Below are 25,422 nucleotides of genomic sequence, written 5' to 3'. Positions count from 1 at the left end.
AGAGTTGCTCTTCTTCATGAAGTCGCCAAACTTCTTCACGAAGAGAGATATGGCATCGCTGCTCAGTTGTTGAGCCGCCGTCTTCACATGATTAGCGACTGGTGACTCTTCAGCAGTCACCAACGCTTTGGCAATGATAATGGATGTGGATTGATCTCCTTCAATCCTATAGTTCAACTCGAACTCATAGGCCTTGAGATCAGCGAACAGGTCGAAGAGAGAGATCTTGTTGAGGTGTTTGGATTCCCTCATAGCCATCGTCTTTATGTCCCATTTCCTCGGAAGAGCACACATGACCTTAATAGCAAGCTCCCTGTTTCTATAGGTCTTGTCAAGGATAGATAAGGAGGTCACAATCTAGCTGAATCTGGTGTCGAACTCATTCATTGTATCACCGGAATGCATCTTGAAACTGTAAAACTGTTGAGTGGCAACCATGATCTTGTTTTTCCTTGGTTTGCTCATTGCCCTCAAACGGTTGGGTGAGTCTGTCCCAGACCTCTTTAGTAGTATCACACTCGATGATGTAGTTGAAGATGCTGTCATCGAGAGATATGTACAGAACATCAAGGGCCATGTTGTTAAGGTTGTTCTTCCTCTTGTTTTCACTGGTTCATTCGGATTTCTCCTTATAGATCTTGATAGGACCATCTGTGATGACACTCCAAATGTCGTCATGGAGAGAAGAGAGATGAGCACGAACTCTCTTTTTCCACATGATATAGTTTTCTCTAGAGAAAGTGGGGATTGTGGTTGCACTTGCATCTTTGGTTATGGTCGACATTCTTGGAAAAGGCTTGAGAATAGAAACAGAGCTCTGATACCAATTGATAGGGTCGGCGTAATCAATGGAGACGGGGGTCTGGCTATTGATGACGGCTTAGGAAAAACGATTTGATATAAATCTTGTTAATGACATGTGGCGAGCTTCCATTGGAACGCCTCCATAGTACATAGCAGACTCTGAGCACTAGGATCGTGGTCGTACCAATCTGCTAGTGCGCCAAATATTCTTCAAGGATATTCCTGCAAAAACGAGTAGTGGGAAGAATTTTTGCTTACGTGGCATTAATCAATTGGTTGCAACTGGCTGTCGTACTGATCTTCACTGGAAAGTGGAGCGGGAGTAGCGTACAGTTAGTTGATCGTGGGTAGACGGGTGCTGGCTTCAAGCATCTGCTTAAACATAGAATTAGACGTATTTCACTTAGACGACCTCGTCTAATGAAATTAGACGCCCCCGTCTAATAGTATGATCCATTAAACCACCTGGTCTAATGGATTAGACAACACGTCTAATAACATATCCCTTCAGACTAATCTGAAGGAGTTAGACTGCACGTCTAACTTCCTTTAGTTAGACTGCACGTCTAACTATTCATCCCTTCAGACTAATCTGAAGGAGTTAGACTGCATATCTAACTCCGTATGCTAGACTACACGTCTAACTACATCTGTTAGACTGCACGTCTAACTACGTCTGTTAGTGTTATGCCTAAACTCATATTTTTCTGTTAGGAAAGGCTACTAGGGTCAATGTTGCATTTCTGGAATGTCCACCCTTATGTATTCACTTATAAGTCATGCTAGGAATAGACTTGTTATTATTATTATTAGGGGCTGAGATATAAACAGGCTGTGTTAATTATATTGTGAGACATTTTGTAGAAGGACCCATGTAGAAGAGGCTCACAATTATGCTTAGGACTAGACTTGCTGCTACTATTAAGAACTGGGATATAATGGCTATGTGTTAAATTATATATGTAGCCTAGAATGTATAAGGGACATGGGATACAAGAGGCTGATAACTTGTACTTAGGCAATTTTTCATAAAACAACAAGTGGCAGGGACCCATGTGAAGGGACCCACTAGATACTTAGGATAAGTTTAATCTTAATTTAATTACCTCTTTAGTCAATAATTAAATCCACTCGATTTTCATTTAATTTCAACACTTGGTAGTTAAATAACACTCCACCCCAACCACTTGCATGCTTCCCACTTTCCCTAGTTGCATGCTACACACTTAGCATGGCAGCCATTAGCTCACATTACCACATTAGCTTAATTCATTTGGAAATTCAGTTCACTCTCTCTTTAAGCAAGACTTAGGAGTTCTTCTTCAAAGCAAGAGCAAACCCTAGAAAAAATCATTTTCTTTCTTTCCAGTTTCGAAATTAAGGCAAGCTTTTTCTTAAATTCATTCTTTGAGCCACACATAGCTTTGTATCACAAGTACTTTCTGCCTAAATTTCATATATGTTGGAAATACATGTTTTATGGCATAATATGGTTTTATGGACAAACTTGGGTTGTAAACAATCTGTTTTCTTAAGAAAGACAAGAGTCTTCATGTTTTCCAGAAATTATAGGGTTTCCATGATTTGTTAAGTATATACTTTTTTGAAATAGAAACCCTTATGATTTATGCATACATGGGCGCATATTATTGATCAATGAGTATTGACAGAAATGGGAAGAGGCTGGCTGGCATGAGCTCTAGCCAGCTAATTCCAAATGTACTGGCTGAATTATTTATGGGACTAGAGTATCTAGCATGAGCTCTATTTACTGCTGCCCAACCAAAAGACGGTCTAAACAGGTTAAGGGCTCTTAGGGATGGAATCCTAATTGTGCGTTTTCCAAATACGGCTAAAACAGAATCCTTGCCTTCAAGATCAGCTCTGAATGGTGTAGGGTCAAATATGGCTCAAGATGTTACTGTACAGGCCCCATAAACTCATATTTTATAATCATGCAAATGGCTTTTTATGGACTGATCATCTCTTTTAAAGTATGAATATTTTATGCATACATCTTTTTTTTTAAAGAAAAGCATTCCAGCTGGTTTTAAAATATTTAATTGCTTGCTGAGTCATTAGACTTATTATGTTATGTGTGGTGTAGGTACTCAGCCCTAGCTTTTGTACACTTGAAGGAATGAGGCTTGGAGAGGAGCAAGGGACCGAGGCTGTTAGATTACTTGTCTTTTTGTATAAACACTTGACTTTTATTTTGGGTCCTTTCTTACTGTCTAATGGTGCATATATATAAGACTTGTACAAAAACATGATAAGACTTGTACAGAAATATGATAGAATATATGTAGCTTCTTGTAGCTGTTTGAAGAAGCATGTATATATAAAGTATATATTTTGAACAGAACAAGTGTATATGGCTTCATCTAGGTATCTCAAAGTTAATTAGATATATATGTTGAGTAGTAGTTATATTATATGAGCAGGGACGTTTCACTTAGACTGCACGTCTAACTTTGTGTATTAGATTGCACGTCTAACTACATCTGTTAGATTGCACGTCTAACTCTGTGTGTTAGACTACATGTCTAATTTCGTCTGTTAGACTGCATGTCTAACTCCGTGTGTTAGACTTCACGTCTAACTACGTCTGTTAAACTACACGTCTAACTACGTCTGTTAGACTACACGTCTAACTCTGTGTGTTAGACTGCACGTCTAACTATGTGTAACTCAATGCATCTAATGCCCAATCAGTCTAATGAATCTCATTAAAACTAAGTCTAATAAAACCTGTTTTCGATACACCTGCACCAAACACGATTCGACGACATAGATTGAGTTTAATATACATTCATCATCAAAATTCTAATAGTCAAACTACTTTGACACTTAGTCAAAATAATATGACCCAACAGATCTGTTTGGTCCAATTTCTGTAAACAGCATAGTGGGAATGAGATTCACTTTAATTGTTTTTGATGATTTTTCACGATTTACATGGGTAGCATTTTTACAATCAAAGGATAAAACTTTTGAAAATTTGATTAAAATCTTTAGAAGAATTAAGAATCAGAAATCTTTAAGTATTGCTTGCATTAGAATTGATCAGGGAACTGAGTTCACCAACAGACGCCTATTCTTTTATCTCGAGGAGTCTGGTATTAGGCACAAGTTGTCTAGTGCCAGAACTCCACAACAGAATGGCATTACTGAGAGAAGAGTGAGGACTCTGAAGGAAGCAGCGAGATCTATGCTGGCTAAATTAGATGTTTCTTAGAGGTTCTGGGAAGAAGCAATAAACACAGCTTGCTACACACAAAATCAGTCAATAATTAACAAACATTTTGATAAAACACACTATGAACTGTTTTACAGAAGAATTCCTATAGTGTCGTATTTTAAAGTATTCGAGTGTAAATATTTTATCCATAACAATAGGAAGGATTATCTGACCGCTTTTGATGCTAAAGTAGATGTTGGATTCATGATGGGATATTCTTCAGTAAGCAAGTCTTATAGAGTATTTAACAACAGAACTCAAATTATTGAGGAGTCCCTACATGTTGTTTTTCATGAGTCTGTTAAAAGTAATTACATTGATCCCATCGACCTTGCTAACAAATTAGAAGCGATAAGTCTTGAGTTTGTGGGTGAGGATGAAGCTCTAGCTAAACGTATTTCATTGTCTGATCATGTGGCTGATCCATTTGAAATCCAACCAGACGTTCAAACTCTTGTTCAACAAAATGTTGAGAGTTCGGACATCGCGGAGTCATCTGGTTAGATGACTAATCCCTTAGATCCAACTTCATATGGAACAAGAATCATCCACCAGAATTGATTATCGGAAATCCTAACTCTCCTCGCATGGAAAGACCACAATTGATGGATGAAATGGCCAATTATGCCTTTATTTCTCAAATTGAACCCAAGAAAATTGGCGAAGTAGTGTTTGATCCAGATTGGATTAATGTTATGCAGGAGGAGTTAAACCAATTTGTGATAAATAAAGTGTGGCATCTAACTCCAAGACCGACTGATCAATCAGTTATTGGAACTAGATGGGTCTTTAGAAACAAGATCAGTGAAGATGGCCTAGTTATTAGAAACAAAGCTCAATTGGTTGCTCAAGGATACAGCCAGGAGGAAGGCATCGACTTTGATGAGTCTTTGGCACTTGTAGCTAGACTTGAGGCAATTAGAATCTTCCTGGCTTATTCATCATTTAATAATTTTAAAGTTTTTCAAATGGACGTGAAAAATGCATTTTTATATGGTAAACTAAATGAGGATGTTTATATTGAGCAACCACCGGTTTTGTAGATCACACTTTACAAAATCATGTTTTTAAACTTGACAAAGCATTATATGGTTTGAAACAAAATCCTAGAGCTTGGTATGATATTTTGACTAAATTTTTGTTTGATCATGATTTCGTTAATGGAACTGTTGATAAAACACTATTTAGATTTACTAAAGATTCTCACATCCTACTTGTTCAAGTATATGTTGATGACATTATATTTGGATCAACTAACCCCAAATTGTGTGAGAAATTTCCCAAGCTGATGCAGGACAGATTTGAAATGAGAATTATGGGAGAATTAACCTTATTCCTCGACCTTCAAGTTTGTCAGTTGGACAAAGGAACTTTCATCAATCACGCCAAGTATACCAAAGAGCTGCTGAAGATGTTCGGGATGGAGAACTTCTCTGCTGTAGCTAGTCCTATGAACTCCTCCAGTACGCTAGACAAAGATGGTAGTGGTCAAGGTGTAGATATCAATGCCTATAGAGGTCTTATCGGATCCTTTCTCTACCTCACTGCTAGCCGACCAAACATTCAATTTGTTGTTGATGTCTATGGAAGATTCCATGTTAATCCGAAACTCTCTCACTTTACTACTACTAAACGCATTCCTAAATATCTGAAGGGAACTCAAAATGTGAGACTGTGGTATCCGACGGATTCCAGTTTCAATTTAATTAATTTCTCAGATTTAGACTATGCAGGGTACAAAATAGATAGGAAAAGCACGAGTGGAACATGTCAGTTCCTTGGAGATCGTCTAATCTCATGGTTCAACAATAAGCAGACGTCGGTTGCCACGTCCATAGCTGAAATAGAGTAACTTGTTGTAGGTAGCTACTATTCTCAACTTTTGTGGGTTCAACAACAACTAACGGACTATGGGATTGAGGTAGAAGAATCTCCAATTTTCTATGACAACACAAGTGCTATAGCCATCACCTATAATCGAGTTCTGCACTCTAAGACAAAGTACATAAAAATCAGACATTATTTCATCTGAGAGCATGTCAGTCAGAAGCAAATACGCCTTGAATACATCCCAACAGATCTACAAACTATAGACATCTTCACGAAGCCTTTACCCGAGACTAAGTTTTCTCATTTTAGAAATATTTTAGGACTTGTTGATCTTGACTGATTTTATTATATGCGTGAACTGAGAGGAAACCTATTGTTCAAATGTAACTGGACAGACAAGAAGACAGAGGTCTCAATACGTCCAATAGATCAGTAATTTAAGAAGCATAACTACTTAGACGTAAGTCTGCTCAAGCAGTTTTTATCTTCATTTGGAGTCATGTCTTGGTTAATAACCTGCGCGGTTAGACGCCGTCGTCTAATAGACGTTTATAAGACAAGAGCAATTGGAAGCGCACGCCTAACCAGACACACGTGTATAACGTGGTGTTTATGCGTAATTAGACGTTCAAAGTCTAATAGACTTTTGACCGTCTATAAGACAAACGTGATTAGACATTGACGTCTAATAGACGTATATCCAAACTAAAAGTAAAGAATGTGGAAAGTAAATTAGATGTCTAACTACTTATGTAATTAGACTATTCATCTTCAGGCTATTGGGACAGTTGTCCACTGCCATCGTATCTGTCCATATACTTATTCCCGCCAAAAATAAAACAGTCACTTCTTAAATAGATTGAAGACATGTGTCTTTCAAGTTTTAAAGAGTGACTAAAATTTCTAATAACTTTTCACTACACGTTTAACATTAATAACACTTTTTCATGATTAATATTAAATGATAGTTGCGTCTTTGGGAATAGTTTTATTAAGTTTTTGACGGTTTATATAATCATCAAATTAACTATCACACGCTAGCTTTCTTATATTTAATAATCGGTCATACTCAAAGGATTGAGTATCTCATTTCTGAATCTCCGATTCTCTCACTAAGAAATCCTCCCTAAGATCTTTTGTTCATCTTGCCAAAATGTCTTCGTTTTCCCTAAAATCTCTTCAAATAGACTTTAAGTATGTCTCCACCTTAATGATTAGAGAAATGGTTTCAATGTTTAAATCTATAAAATCTTCTGGGCTTAAGACATTTTTGCGTACCCACTACATCTTTCACGAACAAGCGGTTCGTGAATTCTTTGAAACTATCGGATTTCATCATAACAAGTACATCCGTGAAACCATCCTTGGTAAAAGCGTCTGTTTTCGGAAGAAACATTTGTCATGTTCTTCCGGCTTCCAAGTGAAGGGATCCATGAGTTCCCTCCTTCTTCTGATGAAATCTTGTCCGAGATGAAACTTGCCTTCTTAGATTGATCTTTTGAAGGGCATTTCTTTCCGATCTCCTCTCACGGAAAGAGTAATTGTCTGAAGGTTGAGTATGCCCTACTCAACGACATAATCTCAAAATCCATTCTTACTAAAGATTCTTCCTACATCTACTTCAACAAAGCTTTTGAAATAATAGTGGCCATCACAATGGTGTAGCCATCAACTAGTCGAAATTCCTCTTCAATAATTTGGTCCAAATGATCTCCTCCCCAAAGAAAGGCTATGGATACGATACTCCCATTAGCATTTTCCTCTGTTGTTTCCTCTCTGAACCTGGTCACGGTTTTCACTTCAATCCTTCCAAAGTCTTGAACAACCAAAAGATTCTCGACTATGTTCAAAGGGTAAGCAAGCTCAGGTTGAAGAGAAGAAATCGGGTTACCCACTTAGTTGAAAGGGCATATTAGGATTTTGTTTCCTAATGATGTTAAAAAGGGGGAAAGGGAAAAGATTAGTATCAGATTAAGGGGGAAGAAATTATTTTTTAAGGAAATATTTTAAAGTTTTTGAATATTGTTGATTTTGAATATTTTGAAAAATATTCCTGATGTTATAGATCAAGTTATCTTATGCAATGAAATATGAACAGTATGTTGCTATCTATTGCATTATTAAATATTTTTATACCATTCTAATCTTTTATTTAAGTTTTAACATCATCAAAAAGGGGGAAATTGTTGGGTCAAATTATTTTTGACTAATAATATTTTGATGATTAACTTGTGTAAAACTTAAATAAGAATCAAACTAAGCCATCTAATTGTTTTTGTACAAGTGCATCAAAGCGTGCTAAGTTAGACTTAGCTTGAATCAGGTTCTTTAAACGTGTTAGTTGTTTTCCGTATAGCTAGTTAGACGTGCAATCTAACTAATACGTAGTTAGACGAGCACTCTAACTGATACGTAGTTACACGTGCAGTCTAACAGACACGTAGTTAGACGTGCAGTCTAACTGATACGTTGTTAGACGTGCAGTCTAAATGATATGTAGTTAGAAGTGCATTCTAATAGACACGTAGTTAGATGTGCATTCTAATAGACACGTAGTTAGACGTATAGTCTAACAGATACGTAATTAGACGTGCAGTCTACCAGATACATAGTTAGACGTGTAGTCTAACAGACACGTAGTTAGACGTGCAATCTAATTGATACGTAGTTAGACGTGCAGTCTAACTAATACGTAGTTAGACGTGCAGTTTTACAAACATGTAGTTAGACGTGCAGTCTAACAGACACGTAGTTAGATGTGCAGTCTAACAATTACTTAGTTATACGTGCAGCCTAACAGATAAAAGTTAGAAGTAGGGAGTCTAACTTCTTCAAACTAGTCTAATGGGACACGTAGTTAGACGTGTCATCTAACTCCATTAGACTTTGTGGTCTAATGGATCCTGCTATTAGAAGGAGGCGTCTAATTACATTAGACTTGGCAGTCTAATGGAGCACGTCTAATGCCTCACTTCAATAGTTGCTTGAAGTCAGCATTGGTCTACACACGATCAACTAGTTGTACGCTACTCCTGCTCCACTAATCCGTGTAGATCAGTACGACAGCCAGTTGCATCCAATGAATGAATTCTACGTAAGTAAATATTCTTTCCACTACTTTTTCCTTGCAGGACAATTCTAGAAAAATATTTGGAGCACTACCATATTGGTACGGCCACGATCTTTGTGCACAGAGTCTGTTGTACCTATGTACTATGGAGGCTTTCTAATGGGTGCTTTCCACATTTCATTTAGATGATTCGACCATTGGTACTTGTTCTCTATTCAAAGATCTTCAAGGACAACGGACAAAGTGCCGCACTTACACTCTATCTTACGAATTGCTTATTTACTTGTTGAGTTTTGTACATCATGAGAGAGATAGAATCAAAGTATTGTCTAGCTGAATGATATCCTTTAATATAATGTAAGTTGAACAGAGTCTATTTTTTTCAATAGTTAGATAGCAATGAAACTGTATTTTATTCAAAGAAAATTATACTGAATCCTTTCGATGGTTGGAAAAAGGGGTGACGTATGAGAGTTTTGCTCCGAACATCCATAAACAACCCTCTGTGTCTTTTATATTCGTTCTTAGTTTCAAACCCAAGCAAACGTTTCCTCACTTGAATCGCTTCAATAGTTTGCAAAGGTTTGTGAAGAATAGAAAGCGATATAAATCCCTAACAGGATTTCTATCAAACCATTTTGCACGAAGTTGTCATCAATAGTTAGACCCCTGTCTCTATTGGTGCCACTGATCCTATCAAGTTGGACTTTTAAGAAATGCGGTTCAGGGCTGAGCATCCGAAAATAAGTTGCACTCTTTTACCAAAACGTCAAGGTGTTGACCATCTTCCTCGAGGATTATAATTATGGATAGTCGTTTGTACACGAGATTGAATTTATAGCTCGAAAGTTGGGGGAAAATAAATCTTATTCCATGATGAAATAAAAAATTTCACAAATAATGGAAAATATGATCAAAGTTTATCCCTAAATATGTTTCGAATCCGAAAATATCATGATTCATTCTAGAGGATCAATGTTCATTCCTATCTCGAAAAAGAAAATAGATAACAAGGATAAGAATTGGGAAGTAGAAAAAATCTTTCTTTATCCAAAAACATGAGTCATAAGTCCACAAATATAGATTGAAATTGTCTATTGACGAATTACTACTAGCAGCGAAAGACATTTTGGAAAGAAAAGGGAAACAAGGATTCTATTGAAACATTCCCTTAAAAGTTATAGAGCCAGGACTGATACTACAAAAGAAAAATAAGAAAATTTGAGTCTCCAAAGCCTATATATCAATGGGTATGTGAGATCATTTGTACAAGATCCCATTTAAATCCTAATTTTTATTAGGTATCCTAAACCATATATGTTGATAGGTGTGATATATCGTTTTTATACGATTCCACTAAAAGCCCTAATTGTAGTTAAGTATAAAAACTCTATCCCTCGATAGGTCCTCGAACAAAACTTTATCACTCGATAAGTAACCAAACCTCGATAGGTAACCAAACCCTATTGTCCGAATATGTATCTAAACCTTATCGTCTGAATATGTATCCAAACCTCGTCGATTGAACAGGTACTTACAAATTTTATCCTCCGAATAGGTATCACAAACCCTATCACTCAATAAGTATATAAGCCTTATTTGCTGACAAGCACAATGATCATTTGTACATGATCATGTTCATATCCTATCTCTCGATAGGTACTCTGATAAAATATCGTTCTCTGATAAAGTCCCATTCTCTTATAAAGTCTTGGTCGTCGACAAATGTTATATTCCCAATTCACAACAACACGAAAGCATATATGTTGATAGCACCATGATCATTTATAAATGATTTTTTTCAACCTCACTTGTGAGTGATCTTCACGGAAAGTTTATTAACACCTGCGATAAACATTGAAGACAACATGATCATATATACATGTCATATGATAACAAAACCCATAGGAATGTTTGTCAACTTCCTCACCAAGACTTATATGTTGATAGTCTCATGATCACCCTAAAGATGTTACTTGTTAGTAACCCACATGAAAAGTTACTAAAACTTTCATATTCCCCATCATATCTCATGACAATATCCTTAGACATATTTATACATGACTAAATATGAATAATCGGTTGATATTCATGCTAGACAGAAATTGATGTTTCAATATCCAAGATTATCCTTACTATATGGATTTTACGGATACTTTGTTAAGTTCTGTAATATAGGATTCCCAAGAGTTATCCTTGTTAGGATAAGCATCAAAGAAAGATCCCTATAGAAACTCTTGGAAGCACCTTGACGAACTGTTATACACAACACCACAAGGTCACTCCAATAGTTAGCACGCTACATGTTCCATCTTTCTAAACCCCCTCATTATAAATTGGACTAGATAACCTAGTATTAGATATCATATTTGAATCAAAGTTTTCAAAAACAGTTTATTGTATTCAAACTCGATTCGAGGGGAGCACTCTATAAACACTAAAAATCTACACTTCAATTTATAAAACTAAAATAATTATTTTGATTTATTTTTAAATAAATAAAATCAAAATAATTAACTCCATGGCCAAAAACTCAATTCAAACAATTAATTAGAATTAATAATTGTGGTAATTAATAAAATTAGTTAAGGGTCAAGCCCAAAAATAAAATTTAGGATGAATGTTTTACCCATTCTATCTCAAAATAATTTTAAAAAAATTAAAGGGACAAAAATAAATAATTTAAAATGAATTGTTGTACACATTTCATTTAAAACAATTATTCATTTAACCCTAAAAATATATAAAAAAAATTAAAATAAAATAAATTGGTAAAATATTTGACATATTTATTTTAATAATTTGTATATTTTAAAATATCAAATTAAAGGGAAAATTGTGAAAGAAAAATCAATTTCAAACATTTTTTTAAGAATTTAATAAAAAAAATTGTAATTCACGCTTGCGTAGCCCGCTGCAACAAACAGAACGCGCGGGCGCCGCACTTTATAAACTAACTAGACGTTAAACTTGTTAACCAGAACGCTAACAGAATGCTTAAATGCGCTCAAAACGATGTCGTTTTGAGCGCCACATTCGTCTCCAATGCGACACTAGAGAAGATAAGATCAATGATGCATCTTTGATATACGATTTTTGGAAATCCCACGTTAGTCAACCATTTCAGCTAATTTAAAGCCTAAAATGATCATCCTACAATAGTGAAAATTTCTCCTACAAGAATAGTGACGATTCATCCCTTTTCCGACCAACTTGAGGAAGAACAACCAAAACACCATAAATGGATTTTGGATGATTCGGTCCACTTGACTCCTTGACCGACTCATAGAAGCTATAAATAGACCCTGAGTTGATCTGAAGGCAAGAGATCCACTCTCTACATTCCAATCATCGATTTTCGAAAATCCTCCATTAAAGTTTTAAGCTTTCGGATTTTTTGAAAACTTTGGATAAGTCCTTTAAGCTTGGATCTTAGCATTCCAACAGATTCCCAAAGGTCTAAGGAATGTTCATCAATCCTTGATAAGGATGTAATCACCTTTTAATTCATATTTACAGTTTGAATTTGATATTTTATATTTCAAATTGAATAATCTTGTATGCTTGTTTTTTATGATATTTTATAGTTGAATATTTATGTTAGGATCATTTAAAAACTATCTAGATAAGATAGAACCGATCAATCGATCTTAAAGACAAAAACCCAAATTTGAATGTTTAAAATCCAAAATTCGGGTAAATCAAAATTTTCAAAATAAATGAAAATTTTGAGTTCTTGATTTGGTCAAAACAAACAACTAGTGTTCATGTTTTTATATCAATCAAATATGTGAGATATAAGGAAGCTATTGGATAGCTCATTTCTCCACAATACAACCTTAAAATCAAAAATCCAATTTTTGATCACAAACTGTTCTGAACGATTTGATCAGCATCCAAGTTTATTAATACCTTGATATGATGATCAACATGTGTCCTAGGAGCTTTGTGAATCTACCCAAACCCTTGGATCAATGAATCCAATATAAAAAAAAACAAATTAAAAAAATGAACTTAGATGTTTTTGAAGACCGAGGCTTGTTAGCCTAGGACCGAGAGATCAGACCAAGGATCCTCGGTTTGGACCGAAACCTATGACCGAGAAATTTAAACCTATGACTGAGACCTATGACCAAGAATTTCAACATGACTGAGAGGTCCGACCGATATTCTTGAGCTAGGACCGAGAGGTCCAACCAAGAATTTACATCCAGGACCGAGAGGTCCGACCTAAGACCGAGGATTCCAGAACCTATGATCGAGTGGTCCAAACCTAGGACTGAGAAATCTCAACCCAAGACAAAGAATCCCTTAACCCGGGACCGAGGGACTTAGGCCCGAGTTAACCCATGACTGAGAAGCTTATACACCGCAACCAAGAAACTTAGCCCAAGGTTGACCCATGACCGATGGGTTTATATACCTAGAAAAGTAATCTCAGCCTAAGATCAATTTTCATTATCACTCAAATCGTGGGTCTCTAAACCCTGACCGATAAAAATGGACCCAAGGGCCTGTTTGGTTGCACTTTTCAAAACCCAAAATTATTATTTTAATTTTGGGACCCCAAATCATTTTCTAAAAATCCCTAAAAATTAGAAAATGATTTCAAAATATTTTTTGGTATAATTTTCATAAAAAGTATTTTGACTAGGGCATGTTTGGTGTTTATTTCTAAACCCTAACACCCTTAAAATGACTATTGTTCTTCATGCATATTCCTCCCTAGTTATCATCAGAAACAGGTACAAGCATTTTAAATATTTTAAATAATGATAAAACCTATAATCATGACTAGGACCAGAAGAATAATTGGCTAAAACTAAAATGTTATACAACCGATTTTCAAAAGCCAACTTTATAAGTAGAGACCGTTTTTAAAACGGGTATGAAGGATGAAGCAAGAAGCCCTTTCCTGAGTATCACCAAACTACGAAATAAAAGAAACTTCGGTCAATACGTTTATATACATACGCCAACTTTTATTGACTTTTAAAAATCAATTGGCGACTCTATTTCAAAATAAATAATCTTTTAAATTAATTATGTTTAATTAATTTAAACTAAAGGATTTCTAAAAATAAATTGTGATTTGATTGCGGTAAATCACCGAATTATTTAAAATTAACCCCGAAATTAATTACTTTTTAATTAATTTTAAAAGCTGTCAGGAATCAATGAAATCTTTTAAAAATAATGTTTAATTTTAAAATAAAAGTGCTGACACGCAAACCGATGTAGAAATTCTCGAAGCTCGAGCTTTTCATGGAAATCAATACAAGGGTTTTTTCGGGAGTTACAACAACGAACATGAATGTGATGACTTATGAAGAGCCATTAGAAACTCTTTCAGCTCCTACATTGTGTGAAGAAGAAGGGTCAAAAGAAACAATGATGATCCAAGTAGTGAAGGAAAAATATTATATGTCGATAATAATAGAGAAAATAAATCAAAAATTTTAAAGACTTGAAGTCAATAAACCAAGACACTGAAGTGATTGCAGGACTTGGTTTCTCCTTATCTTCTTCTTCAACTAATATGCTTCTAACAATAATAATAGACAGTCATATTCTGGGAAATGTTCGTTTTCATCTTCAATTTTCTTCTAATCAATAGACAACAACAACATGTTGAGTATAATTGTGATTGCAACGTGTTGCTGTTGTTTGTAAGCATGACTTCTTTTTATCTTATTCTCGAGTTTAGAGATAGATGATCATTGAGAAGACCCTGATTGGCTATTAGTTGGAAGGAAATTAATAGTTTCACTTTTCACCACTAAAATAAATCTCAAATTCTTAGATAATCGAGAGAGGAATGTGCTATTTAACAGGCCATGAAACTTTTTTTGGCAAAGGATGTTAGCGATGACATTTTTCAGTATCGTCCTTAATATTATAGATTATCAACGACGACGATAGCATATTGTCATGATTGATAGTCTTTATAATGAAAAATATCATAGTTAATACAATAAAGACTATCAGCCACGACATTATGCTATCATCGTCCCTAATAGTCTTTAAAATATCAACGGAGACAATAGCATAATGTCATGGGTGATAATCTATAATATAAGCCATGACATTTTACAATAGATATCATATTTTGGTTTTTTCTATTTAGGTTGATTTGATCAAATCTCTTTCGATAGAAATCTTATAAATCATCTAGCGAATGATTTCAACAACAAAAAATCACATAATTGAACCCTAAATATGATCAACTAGATCAAACTTGAAAATTTTCGATTTCAAATCACAAATTGAATTACAAAAGATCTAGAAGCTTATCAATGATTGGATAACACTCCAATGATTTGTAGGAAGCTTTCTAGAAGCCTAGATCGAAGTTTGGATTGCTAGAGTGAATTTTACAAAATTTCAATTCGCTCGAATTTTCAAGACCATTGATTTAAGCTGTAATGTTTGATGATTGTTTGATGGATTGAAAGCTTAACACCTAGAGAGTATTTATATTCAGCTAGGTCGGTTAATTGAATTCGAATTCAACTTTGATTTGAATATCAAATCTCTTCTTCCTCGTTTCTCTTTTGTCCTTATCTTCCTAGGATAATATAGGTTTTGACTTCTAGACTTAGGGGAAATGATGGCGAGGAGAAGACGTGCACATGGTTAAATTTTATAGGGATAAGGATGGTTGTAGTCAGAGATAAGGTTTCTAAAAGAAACGCCTACGTCGATCGCGTTGTCGGCGATCCCCTTACATCAGCGAAGAAGACGGGTGAAACGACAATGTTTCGATTAACCGAAATGCGACATTTTGGCATTCCGTCCGCGTTTATGCGTTTTTGACTAATAGGGTAGACGTTCCGTTAGTTGATCTCTTATGGCCCCGGGAACTCGTTTGCATGGTTACACCCGGCTACGTGGATGATTCTGACGCGTTGGATGAAGACATGGCGCTCATCTCCTGCTGCAGTTAATTCCCCTAGTTTCGACCACACCAGATCATCAGTATTTATTTTTTATAAAAAGGTTATGAAAAAACAAAATTTTAACCTTTCTTTTATATTTCTTCATCAAAAATTCCATAAAAAATATTTTTGAAAACATGATAAAAATTATGTTAATTATTTTGGGTATTTTTTGGAACTTTGGGGTATTTATTTAATTGTTTTAAATCATAAATTATACATAATTTATGTTTAAAATCATAATAAATTAATTTCAGCCCCTTTTTAAATTTGGGTAAAATAAATACAATATTTTTAATCTCAAACTATTTTTGAATTTTTATTTAATTTTTATAATTAGGGTTCAAATATCACAATAATTAATCCTAATTTGATTTTCAATCTCTTTTTGAAATATTTTAAATTTTAAAATATTATTTTTATATTATTTGTAAATTAGGGTACGTTAAATTTTCATGTTTATAATAATAGATAAAAAGATTATTATAATAAAAGAAAATGATTTGAAACTTTTTAAATTTAATATTTTTTAAATTAAGTGATTTATTTTATTTATAAAAAGAAGAGAGGATAAATTGAGCATATTAATTATAAATAAAAAAAATAGATTAAATAATGAGAAAAAAATTGATAAATTGAATTATTTAAGCTATACTCATTTCAATTTAAATTCAATAAATATTAATTAGTATAATTATTTGGATTGGATGAATTTAATTTGAATTTAATATTGATCAATAAAACAAATCAATTTTACCATTTGTTCACACATAATAAAATCTTACCATTTCTTTTGGCAAAATATGAACAAAATACATTCTATTGTTCTTTTCCAAAAAACAAAATGTTTTCATTATATAGCCTTTTATTCAAATAACTCAAAACAACTCATTTTCTTCCAACATAGACTAAACAAAATTATTTTGAATAAATAATTCAATGATTATTCAAATAACCTGATTTCAACCAGCAATTTCTGTACTTTTTGGTGATATTAAAGAATCAAACATGGGTCAGAGATTAGCGTGCAAATAGGCGGAGTAACAGGCAGGCTATGAAGAAGGGAATGAGCTGGAACCTGGAAAAGGGGAATCAATGAAAAAGAAGGAAAAGCAAAAGCAAACCCAAAAGCGGATCATCCTTTTCCTTTGCAAAAGGGGCTGTCGAAATAGAAAGCTCATTAAAACACCAACTGTACTGCTTCCGGTTCCAGACATAAATATACACATACACACCAAATATTCTCCCGAAAACCTTTTTTTTTATTTTAAATTAATATTTTGTTTTGTATTTCTCATATAAGGATGAATTCATACGGGTGAAAGTAATGATTAATTATGATCCGATTATCTGGTTGGGTGCAATGGTAGAGTTTTTCAATGTATTGACAACATCGATCACATTAACTATGTTTTATTCTTTTACACAACTTATTTTTATCTTTGTTTTATTATTACATGTATTTAGTGTTTTTCTCTCAATTCAATGACAATTTTGTCAGAACAACTTTTTTTTACAGAAAATAAAAAACAAAATCATATGAATTTATGGATTGATTTTCATATGAGAATTATTAAAATTATTCATATGTGGTTATTTCATGGAAAAAAAATGAATTATGATTTTGTAATAGATGTGTTTTTCCAATGCAATAATCTATCTCAGTAACTCCATGCTTACTTTGTTCAACGTTGGATTAAGCACACATTGTGATTTATAAAGATTGTATTTTAAACTTATTTTGAGGATCTCAAATTGCATAGTATATCTGTTCTGCACATTTAAAAAGAAATCTTCTTACTTTCACTTTTAACATAATTCAACTGACCTTATCTTTTCTTTAATTCACCATTCATATATTATATGTTTTTTTTTAACTATACAACCACTTAATATATCAATTTAAATATCAAAATATATTCTTAAAAAACACCTAATTATATATATATAGTGGCGTATAGCATTTTTTTGGCGATCAAATAAATGCATTTTCTAATTAAAATTTTACTTGGTAAGTACATAAAAAAATACTAACAAGCACAATTACTAAATTATTCTTGTCCATGAGTCGGTACAAAAGAAGACAAATTTATTCTACGAGATTCCATTTGTTGAAAATATTGCAATATTGACTCATTTTCAATTGTTGAGAAAATATCTTTCTCAACATATACAACTAAACTATCATTCATCCATTCATCTCCCATTCGATTACGCAAATCAATTTTCACGATCTCCATTACAGAAAAAACTCTTTCAACGGATGTAGTTGCAACTGGTAAAACTAAAGTCAACTCTATCAATCGATAAACCAATAGAAAGACTATATTTTTTTTCTGTTGCAACCAATTTTTGAGCAAAAATTCTCAAGTCTTCAATTGAAGAAAATTGAGGATCATCCCGCAAATTAAATAAGTAAGTCCGAAGTTGTTGTTCCAAAAATAAATAATCACTGCCTGTGAAATCTTCGGAATAAAGTTTGGCAAGACGAATGAGGTTACGAATATCAAATTTGGAGAATGAATTTATGGGATTAAGACATGATATGCAATCAAGTAATTTTGTATTAACTTCTGAAAAACGATTATTCATTTCTTGCATAATCAAGTCAACAACCTAGCATTAAATAATAAATAATAACTATTAATAGATAATAGATAATAAATAATAACTATTAATAGATAATAAATAATATTTATTATACCTGACAAAAGATTTTCATGCGATAATGATGAAGATTAGTGATGAGTTCCTCTTTTCCTATTCGCCTACCATTGCTATCAATTATCATATGCTCATTCATATCAAGTATTGAGATTGATTGTAATTGACAAAAACTGTTAACTTGGTCCAAAATATCATGTCATACATCTTTTCTAAATTTTTGTAATTGATTTTTCGAACTCGCAATCAATGACATGGCTTGAACTATATTTTGATCTCCTCTTTGTAGGCAAAGTGATAACTCACTTGTAATTCCTAATAAATTTTTCATCAAATGCAACACAAAAACAAATTCATAAAAAAACTAACTATATAAAAAAAAACATGAAAATAGAACAAAAGTACAAAAATGTGATAAATATATTATCAAGTGAATAGACACTCGAGATTACGATTGTAGAATATTAATGCATATAAAAATAATATCTCAAAATTTTCATTTAAATAATATATCAAATTCTTTATTTAATTTTTATATTTTACCCCTTATAAGTAATTTGTATTATTATATTGAAATAAATAAAAAATAATGTATAATTATTATATAAATATAATTTTAAAATAAATAATATTATTATATGATTTACATTATTTTATATATAATTTTTTATACTTTATTTATATAAATAAATCTTATTTATATATTAATTAAAATTTATGTATTATTATAAATATTTTTATATTAGAAAATATTGTTATTATAAAATAAAATATTAATAATAATTATTTTAATAAATTATATTGAAAATTAAAATAATATAATTATGAATTAGTTTATAGATAAATTATATTTTAAAATATAATAAATAAATTATAGGTGAAGGCCAGGGTTTGAACACCTGACCTCAAATTCACCATTCAGCTACAATATATATATAAAAACAAATTATTTTAAAGTTGGGGGAGGTCCGCCACTGTATATATATATTACAACCACTTCATATATCAACTTAATATATCAATTTAAATTTTAATAAAAAAACATATATATATATATATATATAAACATAATTTTCTCAAATCACTGGATCCTTACACCACAATGCACGACCTATTTAATTATAGTAAACGAATCGGGTTATTCATTTGAGGGTTGATATCCGTCTATAAAATTTAAAGCGGTTAAATTTAAAATGAAAAATAAAAATGACTTAAATAAATTGTTAGATTAAGTTAAAAAAAAGAAAAAAGGGGGGAAATTATTAAATAAATATTAAAAGGGAAATCATTAATTTCCTTGAATTATGAAAAACGCTTTAATCGATTAAAATGAACTTATGATAATTAAAATCAATAAGACATAATTTTGATGATGCGTTGATAAATGAATAAAACTAAGTTCAACAAATGTTTTAACGCGTAGGTAAATTTAAAGAAGTGTTGGCAACAGAGGCGCTGGTAGCAACCTTGTTCCATCAGTAGAGCTGAAAAAGCGCTGGTAGTAGTCCGAAGAAGCGCTATCAGCAGTTTGAAGAAGCGCTAACAGTAGTCTGAAAAAGAGTTATCAGCAGTCTTAAGAAGCGCTAACATCAGTCTGAAAAGGCGCTAACAGCAGTCTTAAGAAACGCTAACAACAGTCTGAAGAAGCGCTGGTTGCAGGCTTGTTCAAGCAGCCACCTGAAGAAGCGCTAACTGTAGAGTTTATGTCAACACGGTTGTGTTGCGCTAACAGCCGAGTAGCCAACAGTAGTGTTGTGCCAACAACTGTGTTGCGCTAACAGCCGAGTAGGCAACGATAGTGTTGCGCCAACGGCTTTGTTGCTCTAACAACCGAGTAGCTAACAACAATGTTGCACCAACAGTTGTGTTGTGCTAACAACCGAGTAGGCAACAACAGTGTTGTGCCAACAGTTGGCTCGTCAGCAGACTTCCACATCAACTTAATACGACAAATGTACCGCTGCCATGGATACGAATATTCCTTTAGTATGTGCACTACTATCCTGTACGCAACGTTCTACCGAATATTCCATCAATACGCGCACTACAATCCCATATGCCACGGACCAATGAATATTATTCTTATGCGCACTACCCCGTACGTTAGGCGTACGAAAAACAAAAATCTGAAATAGATTCGACCGTTGTCATACATCAATTATAAAAAGGCATTAGAGTACAATGACGAATCTCTTAATTTCTTGATCACCTGATCTCTAAATCTCTCAGCTCTTTGATTACTCTCTCTCTCTCTAGCTCGTTCTTCACAAGTGAATACGTCAAGTCACTACGTCACATTGAGAGATAATTTTTTGTATTACCTTATAATAATTTCCAGTACTGTAAGTTAAACAGAACGTTGTTCGTTCAACAGAGAGTGTGATAGCTAGAAGTTCAGAACAAGCAAGTGTTAAGACTTGTGATTTGAGTGGGTTTGTATAGAGGCTATACAAATCAAAGTCTTCTAATGGAATCTTTCTGGAAATATAAGAAGGGTGACATAAGAGTTTTATCTCCGAACATTCATAAAATCTTATGTTGTCCTTTTATTGCATCATTCAATTCGTACATCTGTTGCTTCAAATCTAGCAAGCACTTTCCTCACTTAAAATCGTCAAGAGTTTGCTAAGATTTGTTAAAGAATAGAAACATATTTTCAATCTCTAATATGATTAAAATCGTATTTAAAGTGAAAATTTGAACAACAATATTCAACCCCCTCTTATATTGTTGACACCGACAATGAGGTATTTGACTTCACCTCTGACGAATTTACAAGAGATGATTTAACCACTGCACTCAAGGACATGGTCATTGAGTACAAGAAACTATCAATCTCTTTTAAAAAATAAATTTGAAAAACAAATATGACAGTACATGTTCTTCATCTCAAAATAATGAACCGAAAGTTTTGAAAAACAAAATAGATGAGCTCTCAGCTGAAAATGAGAAGCTCAAAGAAACAATTGAGAATTTATCTACTGAAAATCAAAGATTAAACTATGTGATTAGTTCTTGGACGAAGTCTGGAAATAATGTCAAACAACTTATTATGCAACAAAGGCTTTCTGGATACAAATCCGATCTAGGATTTATTAAAGGCAATCCAACTGAGTCCAACAAAGAGTTGAACCCAGTAAAAGGTGAGTTTAATACCATAAACTTTGTCAAGGGAAATTTAAATGACATTAGAACTAACCAAAGTTGTGATGACTTGACTTTGAAAGATAAAATTAAATATGTTAAGCCAACTAACCAAAAATCAAGTTGGCTCAAGCCCAAGAAGAGAGCAACCAGCTGGTCTGGTAAGCAAAGGTAGGAAGACATATGCCGAGTCTAAAACATATGCACTCTTAACAACACAAAATGAGAGATCCATAAAACTAACTCTAATATGGATCCCCAGGGACTGATTAACCCTGGACCCAAATAAATTTGGGTACCAAAGTTGTAAATGTATATATGTGTAGGTAAATCAGGACAGCTTCCAGGATTCAACTCTATTTGGTATCTGGACAGTGGTTACTCCAGACACATGACAGGTAACAGTTGACTGCTAATAAACATAACTAAATGCACATGACCAAAATCACCTTCGATGATAACAGTAAAAGTAAAACCGTGGGTAAGGATAAGATTCTCCATGATATTTTTACTGTTAACAACGTGCTAGTGGTAAAAAATCTATATTATAACTTAAGTAGTATAAGACAGTTGTGTGATAATGGTGGGCACATAGTAGATTTTTAAAAACATGCATGTCTTGTTAAAGATCAACAGTGGAACACCCTACTGACAGGAAGTAGAATAAGAAATTCATATAAGATGAACTGGAAGAATAAAACATCTGATCATGTATGCATGGTTGCAAAACTGGTTGAGGCATAAAAGACTAAATCATCTAAACTTTAAAATAATTAACAACATCTATTCAAAAGATCTTGTAATTGGTATTCCTAAACTGAAATTTAGTAAAGATAAGGTCTGCCCTGCTTGTCAAATGAGCAAACAGGTTAGATCAACTTTTAAAAACAAAGGGAATATCCAATCCGACAAGTGTCTGGAATTATTGCACATGGATTTGTTTGGTCCAATTCCAGTAACCATATTAGGGGGAATAAGATATACCCTACTAATAATTTATGATTATTCTAGATTTACTTGGGTAATAATTTTAGTGTCTAAGGATCAAACTGCTGAAAATTTAATCAAGATTTTTAGAAGATTACAAATGAAAACTTCTTAAGTATTATAAAACTCAGAAGTGACAGAGAAAGTGAATTTACAAACAAGAATCTACCTTCTTTCCTTGAGGAATCTTGTATTAGACACGAGTTGTCTAGTGCCAAAACTCCACGGTAAAATGGTATTGCTGAAAGGAGGAACAGAACACTATAAGAAGCAGTTAGGTCCATCATAACTGAATCTGGTGTATCTCAAAAACTTTGGGCAGAAGTCATTAACACATCATGCTATACTCAAAACAGATCAATTATTAATAAGCGTTTTAATAAAACACTTTATGAAATTTTCTATGGCAAAGTTCCTAAAATATCATACTTTAGGATATTCGACTGTAAGCTTTTATTCAAAACAATAGCAAAACTCATTTGACTGCTTTTGATGCTAAAGCACATGTTGGCATCATGCTAAGTTAATTCTCAATTAGCACAGCTTATAGAGTTTTTAATAAACAAACTTCAATTGTTGAAGAATCTACTAATGTTGTATTTGATGAATTTATTGAAAATAACTCTAATAAAATTATTGAAGTGTCTAACAGATTGGAAACTACTAATCTCCAATCTGATAGTGATGATGAAGTTAAGGTTATTAGAAATAGCCCAGCTGACCTGGTTGATGTTCAACTAGACAACCAGACTAAAAGTCCGTAGGCAGTTGACAGTCTAGATGTTACTAAAATATCTGATCAGATAGCTAACCCTCTAGGACCAAACTTCAAATGGAACAGAAACCACCCACCTGAATTAATCATAGGTAATCCAGTTGTAGTGTCAGTGGGAAATATTTCTGAAGCACCTACTGTAGAGTCGGTTGTTAAGCGTGCTGAAAGTCCAACAACAGCTGCGCCAGTAACAGCTGCTCCCTTAACAACTATTTCTCCAACAACTATCAGAGCAAGAGCTCCAGCTTCTAGAGGTATCATAATAAGGGAACTAGTCCCAAATGGTATACGACCTGCCGAAGTTGTAGGTAAAGGAAAAGAGGTTGCATTTTTTCAACCCAAGGCTCCCTCCCTAGTACAACTCACCATATATCTGATTATGGAGGAAGTTGAGGATAAAAAAAAGTATAGGTTGAGTCTCTTTGACAACTGGAGCAATAAAAGGCTTCACGAAAGGTGCTCTGAATTTCTACCAAATACCGATCCTACCTTGAAGATTAAAGCATTGATATGTCAAGAGAACTCTATCCTGAAGTGGACCTGCACGGCTCTCAGAAGAAGAGAGATTGTTGAAATCATTGCTAGAGGAGGTACCTTGTACCCAATTCTTCAATAGAGAATGGACAACTACAGGTCGTTGGAGAAAACTGCATGGCTGGATGCCAAAGTAAATGAAAAGCTGCAACAAACCATGTTATAAATCAAATCGAGGGCCACGGAAATCTTACAAGGTACTGGGTCCTCCAGGGATGCTGAACTTCAATGGGCTCCAATCAATGTATCATGCGCTTCTCCTCTACAGGATATGTCCGATTCAACTCATCCATTGGAAACAGCTCCTATGAATACAGTGTCAATCAGCTCCGCTGCCGAGCAGCAACCATCCTCTACTACAGAACAACACACCCCTCATACTATTGAGCAGCAAATTATCCCAACAAAGCAACACATTTCCCCTACTATCAAACATTACATCTCTCCAACTAAGCAGCAACCCTCTCCAGCTGTTTCAAATCACTTTGCATCAACAACTATGATATTTGAAGACGATTATGCAGAGGGTGAGCATTTCGAATCCTCATCTCCAGCACTGAATCAGGTGTTGTCTCCTTAATCCTCACATCTTCCAAAGGGCCTAATCCAGCTGCTGACAATGTGGTTGTTATTGTGGGAGTGAAAAAGTTATTCCTCTACAGATGATACCAGACGTCTCCCATCATCATAAATCAACTCATCATTCTACAGAGGAGTCATCTTCAGTAATGGAAGATCTCTGCGGTGTTATCCAGGACTCTCTTGCTCCCTTGCAATAGAGTATTTCATCTATCCTTGGAGAAATTGAATCTTTAAAGAAGCGGGCATTATATGCCTCGAAAGCATCGTCCTAGATAGCTTCCGCTCAGGATAAAATACTTAGCCAGATCTCAAAGAGTAGCATTGAGGTCACTATTATCAAAGAATCAATGACCAGGCTCAAAAGTATTTTGACTAATATCAATGGCGGTTTCAACAATGAGTTCTCAACGAAGATCGATACTATCGGAATTCAGATTGTCGAAATAACAAACTTCCTTAAGCATGCAACAGATAATCGTATAGAGGATACTGATGTTAAAAAGGGGGAAGGTAGTAGAGGAGGTAAATTAGTAAGGAGGAAGCCTAAACAAGGAAGGTAGTAGGAAATGAAGTCAGTTGGAGCACGCTCGGAAAATCTATAAAGGTGGAAGAAATCAAAAGGGGGGGATATCTATACTCTAAATATTTTATGTATTTATGTTCATATATAAATATATAATTTATCCCTAATTCACTACTCTTATAACTTAGTTTTAACATCATCAAAAACGGGGAAATTGTTAGATTAAGTTAAAGAAAAAAAAATGGGGAAAACCATTAAATTAATATTAAAGTGAAAATCATTAATTAAGTTGAATTATGAAAAACGCTTTAATCGATTAAAATGGACTTT

This window comes from Impatiens glandulifera, chromosome 1, assembly GCF_907164915.1.
Source record: "Impatiens glandulifera chromosome 1, dImpGla2.1, whole genome shotgun sequence".
Lineage (NCBI taxonomy): Eukaryota > Viridiplantae > Streptophyta > Magnoliopsida > Ericales > Balsaminaceae > Impatiens > Impatiens glandulifera.
This window is presented reverse-complemented; position numbering follows the sequence as displayed.